The sequence below is a fragment of the Micropterus salmoides genome, unplaced genomic scaffold (genome assembly GCF_014851395.1).
Source record: "Micropterus salmoides isolate LMB-PRFRI ecotype aquatic unplaced genomic scaffold, ASM1485139v1 Ms_hic_scaffold_8, whole genome shotgun sequence".
Classification (NCBI taxonomy): domain Eukaryota; kingdom Metazoa; phylum Chordata; class Actinopteri; order Centrarchiformes; family Centrarchidae; genus Micropterus; species Micropterus salmoides.
In genome coordinates this window covers 22,262,870-22,287,373 of record NW_024044570.1, presented here as the reverse complement: position 1 = coordinate 22,287,373, position 24,504 = coordinate 22,262,870, and the positions used below count along the sequence as shown (strand labels likewise).

Genomic DNA, 24,504 nt, shown 5'->3' with positions numbered 1-24,504 from the left:
TCACTATATATATTTTTTTGTTCTCATCCCCCCTGCCTCTCTGTCTTGCTGTCATATTACCGCTTGACTTCCATCCTGTGGAGAGTAGAGTTGTATTTATGGCAGTGTGCTTGCAGACAGTTGCTGACACACTCGTGTCCCACTGAGGAATCATCTAGAAGCTGTCCAGTCGCGGTGTTCAGAGGCCACACACAGTCCAAATCAGAGATGGATGTCCTGTCTGTGTGCACACACAATTCTGCGTGACTGCCCAATGCGAACATGCACACACATATTTTAACAGACTATTTTCAGTCAGGTATAGAAACCCCCACTTCTGTCCCCAGGAGAGCCTCACCCGGCCCTGACCTCCTCACACACACACGCTGTTTCAACTGCACTCATTGCAGATTTCAGGAAACTTAAATATCCAGATACATAGGACATGGCACTGCTTTATAAGTGTGGGAATATTATACTGGAACAAACAGCCATGAACACAGGCGGTGTCGTTTTCACAAGCCGTGTTGGCAAGTTTATTTACGTCAGAAAATGCAGATGTGATTTGTGTCATCTTCTAATAGCGTCCACTCCTTGTCCTATATAACTACCCATTACATCAAAGAATCAGTCAATCAGGGCGCACTTTCTTTGTTTTGCAGATAAATTACTTACTGTGAGAGTAGAATTGCCAGAAAATAAATGTGGTTTGATTGTGCATCTCCAGATTGCTGTTATTTATTCTCCTGCTGTGTGTGTATGTGTGTGTGTGTGTGAGATATCCTGCTTCGAGGATATCTCAGTTCTCTGTCATGTAAATGGTTGTGCTGTAAATAAATCTAAACTAATGGCAGTAAAACAGCATAACAACGCCAAACTTCATCAGAAAATCAAAACAAAACAAAAAGATTTAAATATTTTCCTGGGGCTGTTAAAGCTAAATAAAATGAATAATGGCTGATACATTGAGCTGCTTCAGTTTCAGTGTCCTTGTATTGTGCATGCTGCTGTCACACTGTCATGGCTTATTGGGACACTTGAATAGAACAAAGTCATTGTTAATGTTATTAGTAACATATTTGTGCATTTCCTATAATGACAAGACAAGATGTCTGATGTAAAAAATGCCCACCGCCACAATTAGCGTTATCAATTAATTCTCTTACACGCACACATTGTTTTGGACTTTGAATGATAAGAATACTTCCAAATGCATTTGTAAAAAAAAAAACTGATTTTTTTTAAATGCTGGTTTGCAAATGAGTGATTGGCCGAGTCCATCTGTAGGTAATTATCTGATAAACATCTCTCGTTCGTGCACATCTTCCCATCAGTACCAAGCAGGAGTGAAGTGCAACCGGCTGCTCGGCTCAGTGAGGCAGATTTATAAAAGTGCCATGAAGATCGTAACCACCGAGAGGTGTTGGAACAGTATGGAGAGGAGAGAAGTGTGAATGAGTGTGATTGTGTGTAAGTGAGAAAGAGAGTCCACCTCTCTTTCTCACTTACACACACACGTTTTAAGGGAAGAGTATGGTGAAGGTGTGAGATTACACACTTTGGGAGACAGAGAATTCAATCTTGTGATTTATTATTTATAGTTATATTATTATTATTATTATTATTATTATTATTATTATTATTATTATTATTATATAGCTTGTTTCTATAATTATGACGTGGCTTTGTTTGCAACTTGTCATAATAGCATAAAGCACTATGGACTGAATATTTCAGCGATAACCTCGTCTTTGTCTTTCCTTTCTCCCTATGAAGCAAAACAGCTACATAGTTCAGTTAACAGGCCATTGTGCTAGAGTGGTTTCTTAACTTAACATAAGTTTAACATAATTTTTGTTTTCAGAGCTGCTTACTTTTTCTTGTTATTTATTTCAATTAAATATGTACCCACCTTTAAATAACCCAGCTCTCTTTTTAGTTGCCTTTAATTGACATTAATCTTTTGTCATAAATAGCTGGCACAAATACAGAGATATAAATAACATTAATGTCAGCTATTTTTGGTGTTGTATGTTTTCATTCAGATTAGATTAAGGCCGTCCTCCTAGGCTAAATACACAACAATTGTTGCTCTGTTTATGTAAGAATAAACAGAATATCAAAAATGCTATTTTTCCTACCTGAATGTACTCAGCTCTAGATAACAAATGCAGACTTAAAGCCAGAAATATGTCTCTGCTTGCTGATATTGCCTGTTTGAAATGTAATTTTCTGGTTTCCAAATGGTGTTTTAGCATTTCAGAGAGAAGTGTGGAGGAGGAAGACCCCAGGCCGTTTCATCCACTTGGGTTTATGAGAACAATATGTGGTGCTTTCTGAGGAAAAACAACATGAATTCAAAATGTTAACATGCCCTTTAACATCTAAGTGGAGCACAGCCAGCCTCCGTCACACTGTGCAGCAGCTCTCGGCCACAGCCTATATAGGGCAGGCCAGGCTGTGACTGTAAACAGGTATTCAGAGAATGAATACAACCACTTTGTCTCGATCAACCTTTTCATTCTAGCATGGCGCATATGCAGTTTACACTCAAAACAGCTGGTCCTTGGTTTCAGACAGAAGTAAACAAAAAGAGGGCTCCCATATCTAGCTAATGACCATCAATGTTGCCGGCTGAAATTACTGTTGCTAGCAGATTTTAGTAGCTGTAGCTAGCTAGTAATGCTAAAATCCCACAAATTGGCTGAGAACTTGGTGAATGAATGAATTTGTTAAATTTAACGCTCACAAATGTTTTGGAGGGAATTGCTGTATATGCTTCCCCAAACCAAATAAAATCTTCACTCTAAACTCTGATATCGTGGTGTAGCCTCTATCTTTCTAGCTTAACCTGTTACCAAAATAATGCAGATAGCCAATAACAGGCCTCTTGCCTATAAAAATATTTTTTTACTGTAGGGAGAAATCTTGTTAGTCGGGCATGCCAAACACACAGTTTATTCCTTTTTCCCTTCTTGTATTTTTGGTTTTGAAGGATCAAAAAAAGAGTAATGCATGCACAAAGCTTCAACATGTCTAGAAATTCAAAACTGGACATCCATGCCTAGTTAAGGTTGTTAAGCTATGACTGGATAATCACTGTTTCGGAGACGAGTTTATCTAATGGTCAATGTAAGCGCACATCTCAGATTCACTGTCCATACAGAGCCATTTAAAATTGTCTGCATAATACATAAAGCAAGTAATTGGTGTACAATTTGCATTTTAGTGTTTCTGAATCTAGACCTTTCAGGATTGTTTAAAGTGTGTCCGGGTCTGGCCAGTCTTCTTAATGTGGGAACAGTATGGAGGGACAGATGGAGCGGACAGAAAGAGAAGGCGACCTTCTACTCCTCTCATGTCGCTTTGTTGATGAGAAGCTTGAAGAATCAGTGCATAACATCCTGTCTGCTCTGGTGGTATTAATAACTCACCAAGAGATGAGTTCTGTCAGAGGAGGAGGATGATTTTATTGAGGCTAGAAGCTGCTGGAGCTCGGCTCAGAGGATCAAACTCAAGCTCACCCAGCCAATGACCAAATATCTAACTAGTCCAGTTAAGTGAATTAGGTCAATGTAATTCTCCTCACCGTGGACACGCTACATGGGAATGTGCTGCTGCATGTGTTTGTAAAATGTAGATAGAGGCAGTGTTTGCATGGATAAAACATGACTGAAAGGAGGTCTAGATCAGAGTTTCTACCAACCAGGATGAAGTGAAATGTCTGATACATTTACTTCTTTTGGTATCGCTGGTGTATGATCAGTGCACTGTGATCACGGAGGCGATTGAACTGGAGATTTTGGCCTCAACAACAAAGTTGTTGTTTTCATAAGTCAAAAGAAATGAGTCAGGTTGACGGGTTTTCCAGAATAACAACACAGACCTTATCGAGATGGATCACCATGGCTACATGACTATATGATGCAGCATGTGAGGTCATATTTGGAATAATAGACCGTGTTTCACACAAGTAGGATGTTGGCTTCAATCAACTGGCTGAGATAAAACACCATATTCTTATGATTATTCATAATGTTTGTGAGTGTGTGTCTGTGTGTGTTTAATATGCTAAATAAGAAATCAGATAGCTGGACAGAAGACTATCAAAAGTAAATGATCATTAAATAAAAGAGCACAAAACATATCTGTTTATGATAGTATTACTGCTCTAAAGCAGCCACTTTTCTTTGTTTCTTAATGTGGGTGTTCATGTAGCTGGTGTTTATATGCTTACACCTTTTGCTTTTTGTATATAAATCAAATCCTATTAACTTATTTTGGCTTTTTATTACAAGGTACAAGGTAGATTTATTTTTTCACAATACAAACAGGTAATAGAGTGAAATTGAGTTTGTAACTCCCTTCTGCTATGTAGCAGACAATATAAATTAATACAAAAGCAATTATAAAAATGGGAAAAAAATAAACTATATTCAATGGAGCAGTGCTGAGGAAAAATTAGAGTTTAAAAATCTGATAGCTTGGGGGGAAAAGCTGCTCTGCAGTCTGGTGGTGGGGCAGCTGAAACTTGCTGGTGGGTACTGTCCTTTGGTATCCTTTGGGCTCTGTGCAGGCACCTCACCTCACCAATATCACTGATGCTCGAGAGATGGGTACCAATGATCTTCTGAGCAGTTTTAATCACCCGCTGTAGAGAGCTCCGGTCCTGGGCCGTGCACATCCCATGCCAGTTTGTGATGTTTCCAGACAGGATGCTTTCTATTGCTCGTCTGTAAAAGCTGACAAGAACTTGGCGTGGGAAGTTGGCCTTCTTAAGCTTCCTTAAGAAATACAGTTTCTCAGCTTTCTTCACCAGTGTGGAGATGTGAGATGACCATGTCAGATTTTCTGTGATGCAGATTTCCAGGAACCTGAAGCTGTTCCCCTGCTCCACCTCAGCTCCACTGATGTAGACAGGAGTGTGTGTCTTTATCTCCTTCTTCAACGATCAGCTCCTTGGTGTTACTGACATTGAGCAGTAGGTTGTTCGCTATGCACCACTTTGCAAGATTATCAATTTCCTCCAGATATGAAGTAGACAATCAACTTCCTTCCACACGTCAATTGAAGTCAAGTCATCAATTGACTACACACTGTTGTTCAACATTTTACATTGAAATATGTTTTTATAAGGCATATGTATAGAAACCAATTTTACTTATTTGTATTCATGTTTATTTGTATTTATACCTCTGACCACTTGGTGGAGCATTCTTATCTTGAGATCATTGATAAGGACTTATTTAGGGAAGATCATGTAATAAAGTTCAGATGCTTCTGCGTTGCAAAAAAAACATACAGTGTTTGACCGTGTCAGTGTTCATGCCCTGCTTGAGCTTTTGTAGAAGGAAACAATGCACTACGCCACCACAACCTCTGGTGAGCTTTATGATAAATCTGACTTTTGCTGATGGACACTAGGGATATTATTGGATCTATGCTTCATTAGAAAATTTTCACATCAGCAGCACTTTTTAGTACAGCAAATAGCATTTGGGGAGGAAGTATTCAGGTTCTAAGTGAAAGTAGCAATACCACAGTGTACAAATACTCTATTACAAGTATTACAAGTTTTACTTAAGTACAGGTATGCTTAGCCGCTGATGTTACATACTATAATGTTAATGGTGTTTTTTTTGTCTTTATTTTAGATGCATGCATTATGCATGAATGCATAATCTGCCATTTACATTTACATTTACATTTATACATGGTCGAGGTGGAGCTAGTTTAACTATTTTCTGTACTGTTGAGTTGTTTAATCTTTTTAATGTATCAGATTGTATAAACCCATCATATGTTTAATATGTGAAAATTGAATAAATGTAGTGGAGTAAAAGTACAATATTTTCACCTGAAATGTAGTAGACTAGAAGTATAAAGTGGTATGAAATGGAAGCACTCAAATAAAGTACAAATTTGTACTTAAGTACTCGACTAATTGTACATTTCACCACAAACTAGAAAATCCGTCCATCAGTCCTCATCTCCCATGTGAGGTCCTGTCACCCTGCCTGTTTCCCCCTCCTAGACTCAGTCACTCTGCAGGTGGGAGGGTTCAGTGAGGCTGCTGTAGACACAACCATCTCTCACCTGCAGAGATGGAGGTAGCCGGGACATCTGGCTCATCACGACCACTGCATCCACGTGAACTGAAAGCTTTTCAGTCTGTATGTGTGTGGGCTTGTGTGTGTGTTCACTCGGCTAGCACACACATAGACAAACAAATTCATAGTGTAAGACATAAGGTCTGCCTTCAAATTGGTATGTGTTGTATGTAGCTAACTTTCTGAGTGTGACAGAGGAGCCAGGTCTGTGCTGAAACAAAAGTCCCCCCTCCCAGTTTCACAGAATCATATCTTATACAGGCATGGCGGCACAGAAGGCAGCGGATGGTTTTCATTCATTGACATAGTGTAGATTAGCCAGCAGCGCTAATCTGATAGCTTTGCTGTGGGCTTCAGATCTGAATGAGAAGGATTATGAAAGCTGGCATCAGGAGCCGCTCCAGCTGCAGCACTGAAACTGAAAATGTTGTGTGATTTTCTGACTTCACCATCATTCCTGAGCTGAATATCTTGGATTGGAGTCAACTCATATACGTGGTATTATTTACATTTAATATACAAAACATTGAGGGACATTGTCACGATAATGAGTTAAAGCCCCTTTTATACTTTCACACCTCAACTGTTTCACAATCCTCTAATTTATCTGCTTCTTTTTATCTATGTCAACCTTTGTTTTTATAAAAGAAAATGAGGGAATCAAGAGATAAAGATAGATAAACTGAATGTACTTCATCATTGTACCTCACATAAAAAGTGCTTCAGTGGTAATGCATTAGTTTATGAACAAGAAGCATTTAATTTCTGAACCTAAATTGCACTGCTGACCCAATCATATTCATTGCAGCAGCAGGCAGATTCCTGTCTTACTGGAAGAAATCTCAGCTGATGTATTTAAGTGCTTCATTTGCATTCAGGATCATTTCATCACTGTAGTTGATATTTCCTACCAGTAGAGGACAGTAGCTGTCTAATTAGTTAGTACTCAGTGGCTCCAGAAGTGATGCTATTTATTTGACAGTCCAATATTTCATATTAGTGTGGTAAATCTTCTCATCTGACACTTGTTGCTGTTGTTGCTGAACTGCACCTTATAAACTCTAGAGACTGGTGACTGTAATTATAACCAGAGCATCTCTTTTGAGTCTGGATTAATGTTGCATAGTTGTACTAAAGCAACTCCTGTTTGAGATGGAGGTCTGCAGAGTGTTCTCTACTCCCTGGTAGCAATAACATCCAGCTTGAATTACCTAGTGTAGGTTCATATGACTAAATCGTGTTCTTTTAAGCTGAAGACAGATACATTTTCCACTGAAATGGTAGGTTCCCTTATATTATCCAGATTTTAGTGGTGCATTGGTATCAGTATCCATGTAGATAGTGTTGGTTTGATTTGCCCAGAGAATGAAATAACAATTTCTGAGATTTCAGCCTCCACCCAGAAATAATGGAGATGAATAAAATTGGGAACTTGAAACTTGTTTCCCTGGATAATCCATTGAACACACGGTCAACGGGGACTTGTTAGAAATTAGTTCCAATAAAAATTAGCCACATTGTATTGACTGGAGCAGGGACCCTTCCCGAAAACTTTTTTACTGTTGAATTTTTATGAATGCAAATAATCAGTGCTATTAGCATCACACTCATGTCAGTTGTAATGAGGTGGAAGCTGAAAATTCTGAGACAAATATCTCAAACTGTGGCAAATAAACCTAAAACTATCTGTAAGGTTGGCTCTTGCGCCTATAAAATGTTGTACTAGGCAGAAATTGGCTGAAAACCCTGATGTCCCCATACAAATCCAGGTGATAACTACCAGCTATAAGTAAAAAAGGTAATTGTCTAACACAGTTTAAGAAACCACACTGGATGCAGGTATGGTCTTCAGATATGTTTACAATGCTTAAATTTTAGTGTTGACATCAGTACATTGTTAGCGTTGTCAGATCCAGACATGCATTATAGTATGATTAGCTGTTATACGTCACATATTAAGTTATATATATTAATTTATATATATTTGGAGCAATGTATATATTGATGGTCAGAATGAAAGGACGATGACTGTGTAGACGAGTCAGAGCAAAATGTCCACTTTGAAGAACCTTTAAATTGTTTCTGTCCCACCTGACTTGTTAGGGTGTGAGTTATAGCCACTTCTCGCTGACTTTATGTGCTGGTCGTGTGTTACATTCCTGTTTATATAATTCATCCCAACATATAATGAGGGATAGAAATGAGCAGTCAGGTCAGTACAGCTGAGATGAATACAATTCATTGTGGTTTGTATTTAGCAGCATGAAGGGGTCCTATAGTGATACAGACAGACTTTATTAGACTATCAGACCATAGCAGTCAAATGAAGCATTGGAGAGGAGAATCATTAGCGTGCTCAGAGGGCAGCCACAGCCACAATTATTAATTTTTTGTATTGACCGGGATCACACCCCTGCTGTTTTAACCCCCTAGGTTATCGACCGTTGTACCTCGTTCTATCTCCCTCTGTCTCTATTTTCTTCTCATTACTGTTACTCAGCTTTCCGCTGCTATAGAGCAGAGGATGATGTGTTCGTGCCCACACACACCTTTGCCCTTCCTCCAGAGTTTCATTCTTTGACTCTTTCTTCATCCTCTCTCCTCTTCTTCTGAAGCTCTCTGTCAGTCTGTTGCTTTAATTCTAATTAAGATGCATCCTGCTTGTTGTTTCTTGATAGAGTGTGAGGGGTGCCGCTTGAAATAGAGAGTGCAATCAGGAGTAACAAACATAGGTACATTTAAAACAGGAGCCACCACATACACAAAAACATACACGTCCTTGTGTCCATCGGTATTTATCTCATCAGGATAGACGTGCGAGGTGAGGGGAGACGGGGAATTAGTTTGCCCTCTGTGGGAGGAGGAGGATGTTACAAGGAATATTAGGGTTGCCAATTCCTATAACCTCCCTCTCTTAATCCAGAAGTCTCATTTGTAGTGTGGGCTTGTTTCTCTTTATTGTGACTCAGAGGTTGTAAATGTATGTCTGGCCTTGATTACGGCGCTGTAGAGAAAGACCTGGAGGAACATCATCATTAAGAGCAGTCTGAGGATAGGGGGGGATCAATATTTAGACCTTTAGGAGAGAGGCTCTGTCATTTACTATTAATAATGGGCCCTGCTGCCTGCTGTAATAATGCTATTAAGAGTAACGGAACACAGATACTTCATTCACAGCTAGAAGGCCTTCACAGTGCACCCACATGTAGAAAATCAGTTCATATACAGTATAATTCACACACACACACACACACACACACACACACACCACACACAAACACACAGACACACACAGCTCAAGAAAAAGTAGAACAGGGCCCGTATTTATCAAGCTTCTCAGATTTACACATAAGGACTCTGCTAAGACTTAAGAGTAAAACGATTCTTGGCTCAAAGCTGTGCTTAAAAGTTAGTTAGCAAGCATCATAGTCCTAATTTGAATGAAGTGTTGGACTAAATCTTAAGTGTCAATCTTAGTGCTGATTTATGACACTTTGCTGTGCCGCAAACAGGATTTTGGATGACGATGTAGCCAAGGACCAATCACTGAATAGATTTCCTTATTTTAGAAAATTCTCAGATAAATTCACATTGAATGGTGAAATTCCTAAGAGGAGTTTATATTCAACACACGTTTAACAATAAAGACTTTTCAAGATAATACATTATGATAAAGGCCTGCACATTAATAAATGAAATCTGTTGGATTACAGTAGTGTTGTAGTCAAGACTGCCCAAACCGAGACCAAGTCAAGACAAAGACCAGAGCTTATCGAGACCGAGACAAGACCAAGACTTTTAGGGGCTGAGACCAAGTCGAGACCAAGACCGAGGGAGGACAAGACCAGGTCAAGACCAAGACCAGTTCCCCACATTACATGACACATGATAAAATGTGGAACTACATCATAGGTACTTCTCAAATTGATCTGAAAGATCCACATTCCCATAAAAACACCCACATACAAACACTAAATCAATCTACTAATCAACGTAAGCATCTTTATTCAACGCTCCTTTCCCATGCTTACCATCGCTGGGAGGGGCACAGTTGTTAACAGTAGCAACACATTTTTAATTAGGGTTATTGCATTTGAAGAAATACGTTTTACATCCAATCAAAGTTAGGATGTTGACAAATAAATCAGACAATGCCAAAGCAATTTATTGATATTCCCAAAGTTATGGTCTTGACTGGTCTTGAAATAAAATCCCGAGTCCTCAATGACTGAGACTGCGACAAGACCGAGTACAAATGCGGTCGAGTCTGAGACAAGACCAAGACAATCAATATGTGGTCTTAAGACCAAGACTGGTCTCAAGTACAACAACACTAGATTACGGGGGTGTTGGGAAGTCGATGAAACGCGTGACAGTGTGTTAAGCTGTAAGTGCTATAATTGTTTCCATGACCGTTTGGCTTATTGATGGTTATCATCATAAACGAAGCGTCATCACCACCTTCAATTTAACTGAAAACGCGTTACCTACAGTGTAAAGTCAGTGGTGAGATGACGTCCCTCACCAACTCGCTGACAAAGTTTATGCCTGCGCTGTCCGACCCCGTCTTATTTACTGCGCGTTGTAGAATAAATCAGAAACAAGAGTTTGTAGAATTTAGTAAGGACAGTTAAAGGTTCAGTGTGTAATATTTCTAAGGATCTATCGACAGAAATGCAATATAAGGTCTATAACTATATTTTCAGTGGTGTGTAAAGACCTTACATAATAAACCATTATGTTTTTATTACCTTAGAATGAGCCATTTATATCATACATCATACATAACCGCGGGCACTTTCTCACCTTTTTTGCAATTCAATATCTCCAGGCAGAGGACATTCAGGGGAATCACGTTTTCTGACGGCTCTTTCAGAGGTGGGTCAAGCAGGCCATAGACTCTTTTAATGTTGTTCAGAATTTTTCAAAGTAAAAGCTCAGTCCAACTCCAATAGTGCATTACAGTAAACAAGCTTCTCGCGCTTTTATTTTATAGGCAAAACCACTAAAGAGGAAGTGATTATGTGAGTAACTGTTGTCACGACTGAGATTCAGCACCGCTATCAAAGCACCTATTTATATTTTTTGTAGCTATCAAAGCACCTAATCTGGCAGCGGGCCAGATATTATTGTTGGCGGGCAGTTTTGGCGAGGGTCCATTATCACAGAGAAAATAAACATGTTTCCATTGTCAATGTTTGTATAAACTTTATCTAATGTGTGGTTTATAATGGACTGTGGTGACAGAAACAGTGACAGTGTTTCACACTCTTGGCTTACATTTTCCATGTTGTCTGTCAGAGGCCAAGTCACAATAACATATGGTTTTACTGAATAATTAAGTAAATATAATTTGTTAATAAATATACCTAAAGAAACCTCATTTCTTAACTGGCTACTCTTTGCTGTCTCAGAAGAGACACCTTTTGTGCTGTGTCAGCCACCGTAGCTGTCCTACGCTCTTTGAAAGGTTAGGGGGCAGTGGTAGACCGGATAAATGGTTGCAATTCACAACTCTTGCCCCTAGATGCCACTAAATTTTACACACTGATCTTTTAAATATAAACACTGTTGTCCTTCAGCATTATAGACTGTATAAAAGAAGTGGATGTAGTCATCTTGATGTCACCCGTTGGTTTGTGGACTGCCGAGTTTGGCTGTTAGGCCACCACCATGTTGATTTTTTGCAACCACCGGCACCGGACGTGACCATAATTAGACGAGACTGTGAAGCCAACAGCTCTGTGTGGAGCTAGCTAGCTTGGGTTGTCATTGTAACCGGGATGATAATTTTGGCTAGCAACAAACAGACTTGAAACGAAATGTACTAACCAGAGAAAATGAACAGCGAACTCCTAATAAGATTTTTCAACGGTGCTGGTTAAATCTACACAGTGCCATGGGTACGAGTCACTCTAGCCTGATTGACAGATCTCCATGGTAACGACTTGTCAATCACAGATAGTCCCGCCCTGAAGCACACTCTGCTTTATGGTCTATTTTCCTTTAAATGGGACCATAATTTACTAAATGAACATCATATTGTATTGAAGAAGACATGAAACTAGCAATTGAGACCATAAACTCATTAGGAAAGTTTTTACTGAGGTAATAAATCAGGTGAAAAGTAGGGTCAAGGGAGGGTAGTATTTCTGATGGAGCCGGACTTCTTTTTGCAACCAGAAGAGTCGCCCCCTGCTGGCCATTAGAGAAAATGCAGGTTTAAGGGACTTCCACGTACCCCACGTTCTCTGACGCGGAGGTTTCCACTTGGTCAGCTTCTAGTCAGTGTGTTTGGTACAGAAACAGTTAACAGCTTTTGTTCTCTACTACGAGTCTAATGTGTTTTTCAGAACCACATCGACATCATTTATTTCAAAGATGTTTTTATTGTCATCACCAACAGTGACATGAAATATCCGCCTAGGCTACTTTTAATATTTTTATATACTGAGTTAGCTTCTTTAAATTTGCTATTAACCTAGGCTAATGTTAGCCAGGTAACGTTAATGTAACAGTTACTTTTTTGTTTAAGCTGAGTTAGCTCTCATGCTGGTTTAATGAAATGCACGGAAAACACACACACACACACACACACACACACACACACACACACACACACACACACACAAATAAACAAACCAACAAATAGCACAGGACCATCAGTCAACACTTTCATTTAGTTGGCTGTGATGATACAACATTAGAGACAAAACACAAAAGGCTCTCCTGCTACTCTAAAATCAAGAGCAAAAACATATTTTTTGGTTGTGAGTGATGTGTAAAAATGTATTTTTTCCATCTTGCACTTTTAGTTACATGTTGTTTTGCTACCCTAAATCTCGGTAGCCTTCCTTCTACCAGACCACTCCTGTTTCTTCATCATTCTCATATGAATCAGATTTTTCACAGCAGACATTTTGACTTGTCATAGCTGGAAAATCACAGGTGTAACTAATAACACTGATGATGGCCCCAGCTGTTCTTGCTATACAGTGTAGCAATTAATACTGTTATTAGTTACACCTGTGTTTGACAAATCAAACTCTCCGCTGTGAAAAAGATCCATTCAATTGTAGTTTCACTCCACATTTTCTCCCAGGTCACAAGTAAAACAGAGTAGGAATAGGAATAGAAATGTGGATTGAATTCGAGGTAAATTTATACGATGATAGTTGTCAGTCAGTGTCAGTTTGTAGCTGTGTGTTCAGTGTTTGACCCTGGTGGTATTTGCTCAAGATGCTTCTGTGTTCATCCAGAGAGGGGCTGAGAGGTATTGTCTATTATGCTTAGTAACTTGTGCAGAATTTCGATGAGGGCACAGGCGAAGATATATTCCTCTTTTTACTTGTGTGTGTGTGTTCTTGTGTTCCAGAGGTGCAGCTGTATATTTGCTGACTCCCACCCTGCAGTTTTGTAGTCTGTAGGCTGTGTGACCTCTTGTGGGTGTGCGGGCAAGCTATCGATCACCAAGTCTCTCTCCGAGTTTTGTTCCTAACCACTTGGGTACAGCACCACTTCATCTCAGTGCTCTCCAGATTCCCACATGCATCAGATTAGATCTCAGCCTTTAACCGACTATTCAGACCCTCACTTTACTCAACATTGTAGCGTGCAGGTGTCTATGTTGCTTGGATTTGATCAGGTGTTTGTTTGTGGTGTATCTGTGCTTTAGTTAGGTGAAAAGGAGATAGTTTTTATGTGTGTGTCAAGCGAGAAAGACGGAGATTGTGGAAACTGGAAAGTTGTATGAAGTGATTTTTTGACATTCAAATATTGAGCTTAGTGATAGGTGGCCAATTAATCAGGCCGATTATCTGGCATTTTGAGACAATCTGCATCGGCTGATGACTGCTTTCACAAGGCTGAAAAACAGAAAAAATGTCTGTGGAGTCTGCAGGCAGCTTTGTCAGTGTGGCTGCTGTGGAATGATGTTTGCCTCTTCCTCCCCCTTGTAAGTTTTGTAATGATGGTAAAAACGCTGGTTTTCAGTCACCATTGTCTTTCCTAAAAGTTAACACGTTTCTTCTAAATGACAGCAAATCTAATCTAAAAACGTTACTGGCTAGCGAAAAATATATATATTGTTATACTATAGAGAATAATGCAGTTCTGACAAACTGCATCCCACTCTCCCTTAAACACTGGTGACGTTCTGAAACCTACAGCATAACCAAATGTGTTTTTCTATTTCAATAATTAACAAAAACTCCATCTAATACAACACGTTACTGGCTGAGATAACTATTAGATTGTACTCTGAATGTAATAATGGAATTATACATGACTTTCCTTTGTTTTGACATTGTATAATTGATAATACCGCCCTGTCTAGTCTCTAAATATCGCAATGACATTGTTCATTGAAAAACCTGTATAGGTCAACCACTAATTGAGAGTCTAGCCAACTTCAAGATGATGTTGCACCATCTCACTGTGTGGCTCTATTTGAGGTTTTGTTTGCATGCATGTGTGAACATTTTGCCTCGTGTTTAGTGTGTGCATATACAGTAAGAGTCTGAGTTTGCATGCCAGTGTGCGCTCTTGGTGGATAGCACTGTGGCCTCACAGCAAGAAGGTCGATGGTTCAAACCCCGGTTGCCCCGGCCTTTCTGTGTGGAGTTTGTGTGTTCTCCCCGTGTGTGCTCCAGTTTTCCCCACCACCACCAAAAAACATGTTAGGTTCTCCAGTCAGTGTTATTGACCAGACAATGGTAAAGATCTGGAGTTGGTACTCGGGTGCTGCACAGCGGCTGCCCACTAGTGATGTGCGATACCACTTAGTTCCTATCCGATCCGATACCAAGTAATACCCAGGCTGGTATTGCCGATACCAATACCAATACTTTTTACATATTTTATTTCTAGTTTAATGTGACCTCCCCCTCCCATTTCTGTATTTATGAGAGAAATAAGGTGTAGGCTGTAGCCTTACCAATTCAAAATAATAGCTGCATAATGACAAGACATCAAACTACTGTCATATTCTTTAATTATAATAAAAATATCCTGCTCAGAACTGACGCTTCATAACATCATCTTATTATTGTGACTGACTTAATCTCAGATGTTTAGCGATGTTTGCGGTGTTGCCAAAGTATTTCACTGTCTTTGCACACACAGAGCAATATTATTACCTTCACAGCTAAAATACAGCCAGACCTGACTGTTTTTACAGTCAGCCAGAGTCAGTATTCAATAGCGGGAAATGTAAAGGGCTTCTCACTTCAAAAAAGGTCCTTCACAGAGCTGTAGCGCAAGCATGATTTTGACAGGCAGAAGGAAAAGTAGTTCCTATCAACAGAGTATAATTAGACCATCCTGGTGACAGTTAGATACTTATAATAAAACACACACTCACTCCAAATGACTCCAAATGAGTTTAGATTTTGATTTTTTTTTATATGAGTATCGATCCTAGAGCAGGAAACGTTGGTATCAGAAATATCGATACTTTAGGATCGATCCGCACATCACTACTGCCCACTGCTCCCTTGAGGGATGGGTTAAATGCATACTTTACTTACTTGTGAGGAGAAACTTAGAGAATCAATGTCGCACAACTCTGCTTCCCTCCTCTCTCAGCCTACTGTGATGGGCATTTTATAGACTGCATGATTAATCAATTTATTGAGAAAATAATCGTCACATTAATTGATGATAAGTAATTATTAGTTGCAGCTGCAAAAACACCAGCTTCAGCTATGTGTCAAAGTAAGTCTGCCTTGCAGCCAGGCACTGAACTCATAGGAAACTGAAATGCATTGATGACACCAAGCAAAAATCCACAGACAAAGACATAAAAACAATATAAAATACACAAACAATTATAAGCAATATAAACATAGAAGAAAACACTGCAGACCAGACCAAACAATAAAACAATCTCAGCCCAGCCCAAATATAAACCCATATACAGTGCAGGAGGTAAATGCTGTGTCGAAATAGCCTATTATGATTAAACATTGTGCCTTACCTCACTATGGTGTTAAAATAGAAAGAACAGCAGGTCGGCCTCAGGCTAGATGCTGTTTCTAGGAAGATGACTCAAAATAATCAAGATAAGTGACAGGTGTTGGAGTGTGATCTTGTCCTACTGGGGGCATTGAGGGCAGGATTAATTTAAAAAGTTGTATTATTATCAAGTAGGGTTGGGCGGTATATCGGTGTAATTAGGTATAACGATATAATTCCAAAAGAGATATAAAATTAAACAATACCGTTTATACCTATATAGTTTGATGTTGAATCCGTCCTTCCAGCGTTTGCTCCTCTCTCTCTCTCTCTCTCTCTCTCTCACCGCGCAGCCCCACCCTTCCCTGTGCGTCTGTACGCAGCCGTCTACTCACACAGAGCCTTTCTAATTTCCCAAATTTCTGCCTCCTTGACTCCTCAATCCTCGACTCCTCGCGGCGCATCTTAGTCCCTCCCACCCAAGATGCGAGCTCGAGGAGTCGAGGAGGAGACGCGAGGAGAGAGGAGTCGAGGAAACAGGCATTTAACGATGAGCCGTCATTAGATTACAGCAGCATAATCATTCAGTAGGCTACACAGTAAGTTACTACTTTTTGGGTGCGCCTTTTGCCTGTAAACAGGAGTTAATTTCAGCCCTCAGCTTGATGAGATCAGTGTTTCATCATCAGTCCCTTTACAAAATGACACAGTAACATTTATCACATATAGCCAAATTAAAACTGTCATCACAGGACTGTTGGAATGATGTGTGCAGACTACATGGGCACTATTATTATAACATGACACAGATCAGGTCTAAATGCTCTGGTTGATATTACAGCCTAATAATATGACTTCAGCAGCTCTTTGCTCTGTTTTGTCACGATTATAGCAGCCGAATTGGTGTGGCTCGGACATTAACGGAACTCATGCCTATAGGCATAGGCTAATTCATCCACCCGCCCCCCACCAACTAATTATTTTATCAGATTTAGAGACCAGCATCTGCATGGACATTTTACCACGTGTCCACCAGTCCCTGTAGCTTTCAAGGCAATTTCTTTCTTGTTTGTTATATTGATGTAACCTACTTATCTTATCTTTAACGATTTGCTTCGATGATTAAAGAGGCTGCTGTCAGTCAGTTAAACATCTCCATCCGTGCAGTAATGTAACAGCAAATATCGTAGGACAAAAAAGAAAAAAACTGCAGTAATAAACTTGTCAGGACAGACAGAAGAAACCAAATTCAACTTTCAGCTTCTATAATCCATGTTTAGACTCTGATGGAGCTCAGGATTGATCAGGAGGACATCTGCTTTACTCCAAACAGCTGTTTGAAACTGGACTGTATGTGAGAGCTTTTGGATGTGTAGAAGAACATAGAACATGAATTAACATTAGATCCTGACCGATCCTGTCGCCGTGTCAGGAGATTTTTAATTATTTATTATTTATGTTGCTGTGGCACGTGCGTAAACACGCACAGTCTCACTGGGGAGACTCTTCATCCACACGCTATTTAATGTTAATTGAGTTAATGTTAAAAGAGAACTGAAGGAGGCAGATTCAATAAGGTGGAGAATGAAGTATAATTAAAACGGTGAAATAACAAACAAGCTCCTACAAATAGTAAAAACATTCCCCTAAAATTTTTTGCATCAATTTCAAAACCTTCAAGAAACTTTTTATGACACCTGCCTCTTAAGTTTGTATAGGCAAGGCACCACTGCACTGAACAAGACCAAGCCAGATAAGCCTGAGTCAGTCAGAATGCTAAAATAGTTCAATATACTCAGAAACTACAATGCAGTCTCATAAAATTGAGCAGTGTGTGTATGTGGGCGCATAAAAATCAAAGCCCTCATCTTCAGCTCTGAGTAGGTCTATCTCTGGCTCAGCTTCCACTGTGCTGGACCCTGACTCTGCTTGCACTAATTACACAGCTACATATGCATGAGAAGAACATAAGTACTAAATATAACTAACAATAATCCATTCTCTAATTCTATCTGTGCATAATATGATTGCCTAGCCAGCCCTGCACACTGCCCCTGTAACCTGTCACTGTTTCTGGTTCCATTGTCCTTCTCCTCCTGCTGCTTCTCTTCCTCGTCCTTGTACTTCTTCCTTCAACTGTTGTTTATAATATATATAAATATAATATAGCCTATATGCCTATACATAAATGCATATATATATAATCTCAGGTTATAATAGCATTACTTATCAGTGCTTGTGCTGGGTCCTTTCCACCAAGGAAGAGGTCAGTTAATTTGGCGCATTTAGCTGCCTCTTGTGCCAAAAATCTTTTCTTAATTCTTATTGTTTCGGCACGACACATTTCTTTTTCCTCTTTCTTTCTTTTCGACATATTTACCTGCTCTGTTGTGATTGTCACACAACCCTGGGCTGAGTTCAGCCCCGACAAAACGTATTGAGAACTCCCAGCTGGAAAGTAAACTCCTTTGATCGGCGCCGTTGAGCCAGTGAGATTTCAGCAAATATGAGGATCGGTCATGTTGGAAGGGGCAGCTAGTATCCCCCCTCAATTTTGAAAGTTTTTGTGAAAGTATTTGGCCCAGTCTGATAGACACAGACAGCGTTACCTGCAGCTGACCGGTTCATTGAAAGGTGAACATAAGAAACATAAATAAAATATAAAAACTCCTGAAAACCGGGAATGTTCCCGAAATTCCCGATATCCAATCCGCCCCTCCTTCTTCCATATAAATGAATGGAAAGATGAGCCACTCTGCAAATATGTTTATTGTTTAAATAAGGGAAGAAAAATTAGGAATTTGATCCTCACACAGCTAATGCCTGTGTGAGGATCAAATTGCTAATTTTTTTGGCATTGGTCTTAAGTTTAGGATTAAACGTAGGATGTGACATTCATGCGTGCTCCCGTGCCTTTTAGCTGCTGATTCTGGACTCAACACTGACATCAGCCAGCTAATGAAATGGAGTCCGTTAAGACCATAAAACTACCCCAGCACAACACATACTCCAAAACAAACTCTACAAATAGGATAGAAAACAACAAAAAAGTTTTATGTGCTGAAGCCCATCAGGCCAAATAAGAATCAGATCGACGTTGGGCGAAAACACAGGTCAAAACTAACCCAGAGTTGACTTGTGCCATCCTGTTGGACAGGTAAGCTGACAATACTTCAAGTCAGGTGAAATGTATTGTGAGCTTGTATTTTAGCTGGCTCACGTTAGATGTTAACGTTAGCTAACACTGACCAGTTGCTAACATTCTTCGTTGCAGAACATTACAGTTGTATGGCTCACCACATTACTTCACCAGCTAACGCGAACCATATTGCTATTCTATGTACCAGTATTATGTCAAAATGTTGATTTTAACCTGTAGGGAATGATGTAACAGTTTTAAGCTATGCTGAAATAAACAATGGTAAACTGTAATGACAAGGTAAACTACAATGATATATGAAATGAATACAAAAATAATTCTAAATAGTATTTTTTTAATGTGATTTATCATCTGTCTAAAGTTACACGTCCCACTACTATGTACTATCTATTTATCTTTCACGTTAGATTGCGATATTGTGTCTCATGCAGACACATTTGCAGACCCATTCAGCATAGTAACACTACTTACTATGGTCTGACTAACTGTTATTCAAAAGTGTGGCAACAATCTCATTTATAATATTCAGTCAAGCTCACTGTTTTGTTTTCATCGAATAAATTTGGCTGTGCTGACATTGCTGAGCCTCTCAGGTGAAAGATACCCAAATAGTTATTTAAAAGCCTGCAAGCTAATGAATGTAACAAGCATTAATACAATGTCAAGCTGAAAATTACGTGTTTACCTGAGCATTAACTTTCCAGCATGTGTAATGATGCTGTCTGCAGTGTGTTTGCAGTCTGCACTCTGTTTTGGCTTGCTAAATAGTTCAAGCATGCGCACACGCTTGGAAACGTTATGGTTGCAATAGAGGACACTGAAACTATAAGTGACCCCATTAAGATTAGGTTAAGTATAATATCTGTTAAGTTAGGATTTTATGTGTGTGTTTGCAGTTCAGATTAATTTCAATTAGAGGATGACCACATGCTAAGCTCTAATGATATTGTTTTTATCACACAATTGTCAGTGCAACCTTAAAAATCCATACACCACTTGTTGGAAATCTACAGTCAGCTAAACCATGAACTAGCTAAAAGGTAATGAGTTGGTCACACACAGATATTTAACAATGGAAAAATGTGAAAAATATCAACATCAACTTAAATTTATGCTGAGTCTGCAGTTCAGATGAAACAAAAATAAAGCATGACAAGTTAAAAAAAAATCACATCGCAAATCATGATGTGACATATGTTGGGGTCTGTACCAAACAAACATGTTTTCTTACATCTGGAGAACAGGATTTGTAGGCCGAGGCATCTCTGCAGCGCTATGGTACTTAGCGCATACACTATAATGCTGTTTTGTCACACATTTTAAATTAAGCGTCTGTAATTTGGATATTGCTCTTGGCCATACTGCAATATTATATTTTGATTAATTGTGCAGCCCTAAAATCAAGGAAATTAAAAAGTAAAAATTGAAGGAAATCTCCTCTGAATATGTGGTTGCTGTGTAATAGGTGAAAAGCCAGCTGCATTACCTTTTGAGAGGGGATGGAAGCACTGTTGGCCTGGCTGCTCAGAGAGAGTCTGAGTGCCACAGCAGCAATAGGTAACAGTGATGGAAGTCCATGTCAGATCTACTTGTTTCTGAGTAAACAAGCAATCATAAGTGAAATCAACTGTAGGCTCTTTACTGAAGTCTTATAAATACCAGATCAAGCATGTGGGTTCCTGGTTTTGTTTGTATTTACGCCACTGACATTAGTGGAAGAACAGCCCCTTGTTAGAGCAGGCCTGCTGTTGGGCCCACATGAACATTTGCTTACTGTTAAGGTAATAAAATATCAATTATTAAGTTGAAGAGCGTAACTAACCTAGTCAAACTAATTAGATCCTAGATTTACTGATGAGGGTGTCCCAGCTACAAAGCATATCTTCATAGTTCAATATCTTGAGTGTAAGTGGGCAAGAAATGAACACGCCACCATTTTGTTATGCAACAAATATCCAGGTGACACTTCAGATCTAGTTTTTTTCACATTTAAAAAACATATTTTAAATGAATCCTTATCCATAACAAATAGCTATTATTAGGATTTGAAATGGCAGAGTTGCATTTGTGAGTTATAGTGCATTGTGGGACAAAAATGTCCATCAACATCCTGTTAAAAAATCTGCTGATTTGGGGCCATTGTGGTGGCATGATGCATGTCTCATGAACAATGTCCTTCATTCGAGTATAGCAGGACCTCTGTTTCATGTGACCCTGCCTCTCAGCTATACTGTATTCTATCAATTGTGGGTAATTTTTTTCCCCAAAAATCCAATGATTTTAGTATGTTGGCATTTTAAAGCACAGTATTGTTTTTCCATGTAAATGCACTCAAATCACAGTAACAGTATGATGAAATGATTTACTTTCAAACACAGGAGTGTTGCTGCAGTATAGCCATGGTGTGTTCGGGAAGTCAGCTGTGTAAACAAATCTGCTTATTTTGTGTTGCTAAGCAACAAAGGCATTAGATTAAATTGTGTATGCCACTAACCACACATACATCTCTCTCTCTGACTTCTTGTTGATTCCCAGCCTACCATTGGTAAAATACCTGGTTAAACGTGCTCACCAGATGTGGCCTGATGTTCACTGTCATGCAGACAGAACCTTTTGTTGCCCAAACAGTCACACAGTTGTTTGTATTGTACAGACTTGGCTTCTTTCTCTACACATGGATCCAAGCAGCATGCTAAACACTCAACGGGAGAACAGTTAATTCACCTAGCAGTAACAGAGAACACACATACTACTTTGACATATTAAACATACAAACAGAAAAGCCCATAGAGATCCAGAGTACCATTGCAATTTGTTGATTAAAACTGTTGAAGCTGCCGTGGTTGAGGGAGTGCCAGCAGCTCCACCAGTAACAGCAGTTTGTATTTAGCAGCTGCTGCAGGGAGGAATGTGGAGCTGGCAGCTTGAATGGACCACCGTGTTGAAGTGGGGTTTGTTTTTGTTGTTTTTTATTCATTTTTTTGGATAAGCTGACTGGCCAGTTGATAGACTGACCTGTATGGACTAATGTAATGCTTGACTGAGCAGAAGCTTCACTAATTGCTGTCTGTCTGCCTTGATGAATTTGTGATTGATTGTGGCTGTCATCTTTTTTCCCCTTGAAGTGCTACAATATTTGTTGACGCAACCAGCCACATAGCAAGTTGACAGTGATGTTTAGAACATGAAGTTTAACTCTGAGGTTGCTAAATTTGCTGTTATTCCAATACAGCATCTCTAAATAAATGCTCCTCCACGCTCAGCTGTGCTCTGACATGAGTACTCATATCATGGGTGTGTGTTTCTGTGTTGGTGTCTGTTTATTTCTTGTATTTAAAACCAAACCTTGCCCAACACGGCGCTCAAGGCATCTTCACTGGCGTCTGCAGCTGTGAGCTCATCAGCGGTGCGCGTGTGAGTGTGTGTGTAACCTCAGTGTGACATATGCTGCTGCTGCTGCTTTAAACAGTATTTCTCTCTAGTCAGTGACGTTTACACAAGGTCAAACAGGGAGAGCATCTGGTGGGCGAGACGCAGAGTATTTGAGGAATGTCAGGGAGCATCTGGGTGTACTTGCGCACACACACACACACACACACACTCAGAAATGCAGACACACATCTACAGATGCATTCGCACACAAACATTTGTTTCCTACTCTTGCTCAGTGTCTCTCTCGGTCTCTCTCAGTCTCATGCACACACAAACACTCACCACACAAATGCACTCCAGTGCAGTAAAAGCAGCAGCAGATAGGGGCTGCTACAGGACTGTGGAAGCCGTCTGGCCAATCCGCTGGTTTGGAGCCCGGCTTCCCACTGGCACATCTCCTTCTCCTCTCTTTTCTCCCGACGGTCGTCGTCTCTCTCCATCTCGCCGCATCTCTCTGCGTCTCCCTTCCCCCTCATCCTTGTCTTCTTTTCTGGGATTAAAATTGGCTGCAGCCCTGTGCTGTGTGTGTGCTGGAAAAGCAGAGACGCTAGGGAGGACAGTGAGGCTTCACCGAGGAGGCAGAAGATGTGCAGTGGTTGGTTGCAAGGCTAGAGGACGCCTGGGAGGACAGGCTGTCTGTGGATGTATACCTGTGGAGAAAGGACTGCTATGATCAACATCTGGGCTAGCTGCATATGAGGTGCCTGGTCTGCACTGCCTTTCTCTTCACTCTGTCTCTCTATCTTTATATGTATATATATTTATGTGTGTGTGTGTGTCTGTTGGTGGGCATGTATAAATATGTGTCAGAGTCTAAGCATGTCAAAGATATGGCCTATGCCTGAATACATAGCTATATGATATGATGTCTACCCATCTGAAAACTGCTACAGTTCTAATAATGTTAGTCAGGATTTCATCCTGTCTTCCTTTGTTTTGCGGCTCTCTCCTCTCCTCTCCTCTCCTCTCCTCTCCTCTCCTCTCCTCTCCTCTCCTCTCCTCTCGCCTTGCTGTTTTTGAAGCAATTCACAGTGCTTCATAGCCTCGCTAAAATGGTGTCAGTTTACATAAGATGTTGTTCCGAAAGGATTCATCATCGCAGAGTCACCTGTGTCAGCAACATACATACAGGTATCTGCACAGTCTGTGCAGTGTGAGCCCATGTAAAGGATTTCCTCTTCGACAGTAAGCTGTATGTTCTCTTTGACGGTTAGGCGCTGCATAAATCTCAACCGGTAGGCTGAACGCTGTCAAGTCAATTAAGCAGGAGGTCACTAGAGTATGCATGAGTGAGAAGACATGTTTTCCATTTGTAAATGCATGGCATGTAACCTCATCCCTCCTGCTGTCGGATGTGATAGTCTTGCATACCAAATGTTGTGTGGAGAATAAGTTCTCCTCCTCTCGTCCTCCTGGGTTTCTTTGGTTTGGGATGAAGGGAGGAGAAACTATTCATGGACATTATCATGCAGTCTGTGTGCAGCACAGATATGTTGGCCTGCTCTTAGTCTTCTGCCTTCACTTAGATTTGTCATTTATTTGACTGTGGTTCACTTTATTGACTTAATGTGAAGGAAGACAGCTTGTACGGCAAATTATCAGCAGAGATGAGGGGGTGTGAGCGTCTGTCCTCTGTAGGCCTTTGTCACCCAACCTGCTGACACCGCACATTTAGCCCCAAGGGGATCGCTGATTTACACAGTTAGCATGATCTGTGTGTGGGTCTGTCTGTGTGTGTTTACTTCTGAATGTGTAGTAGCCTCTGCTGTTTTGCTGTGGTGTGAAAATCAATGCAAGTTTTCAATCTGATTAAGCCATTTTGATTCAACCACATATTGTTTGAAATTCTAAACGTACAGTTTTACCCCT

At 40.0% G+C, this 24,504-nt stretch overlaps 1 protein-coding gene across 5 annotated transcripts in view; it reads left to right on the top strand.

Moving 5' to 3' along the window:
* LOC119894106 (membrane-associated guanylate kinase, WW and PDZ domain-containing protein 2-like) overlaps positions 1–24,504 on the top strand; it is an 85,202-nt gene that overhangs the window by 2,153 nt on the left and 58,545 nt on the right. The window contains exon 1 of one of the 5 annotated variants that reach the window (XM_038706639.1): positions 23,066–23,335. The exons of the other annotated variants lie outside the window; for them this stretch is intronic. The gene's annotated coding sequence lies outside the window, so the exon portion shown is untranslated. Of the gene's footprint in view, positions 1–23,065; positions 23,336–24,504 lie in introns of those variants that run through there. 5 annotated transcript variants of the gene reach the window in all.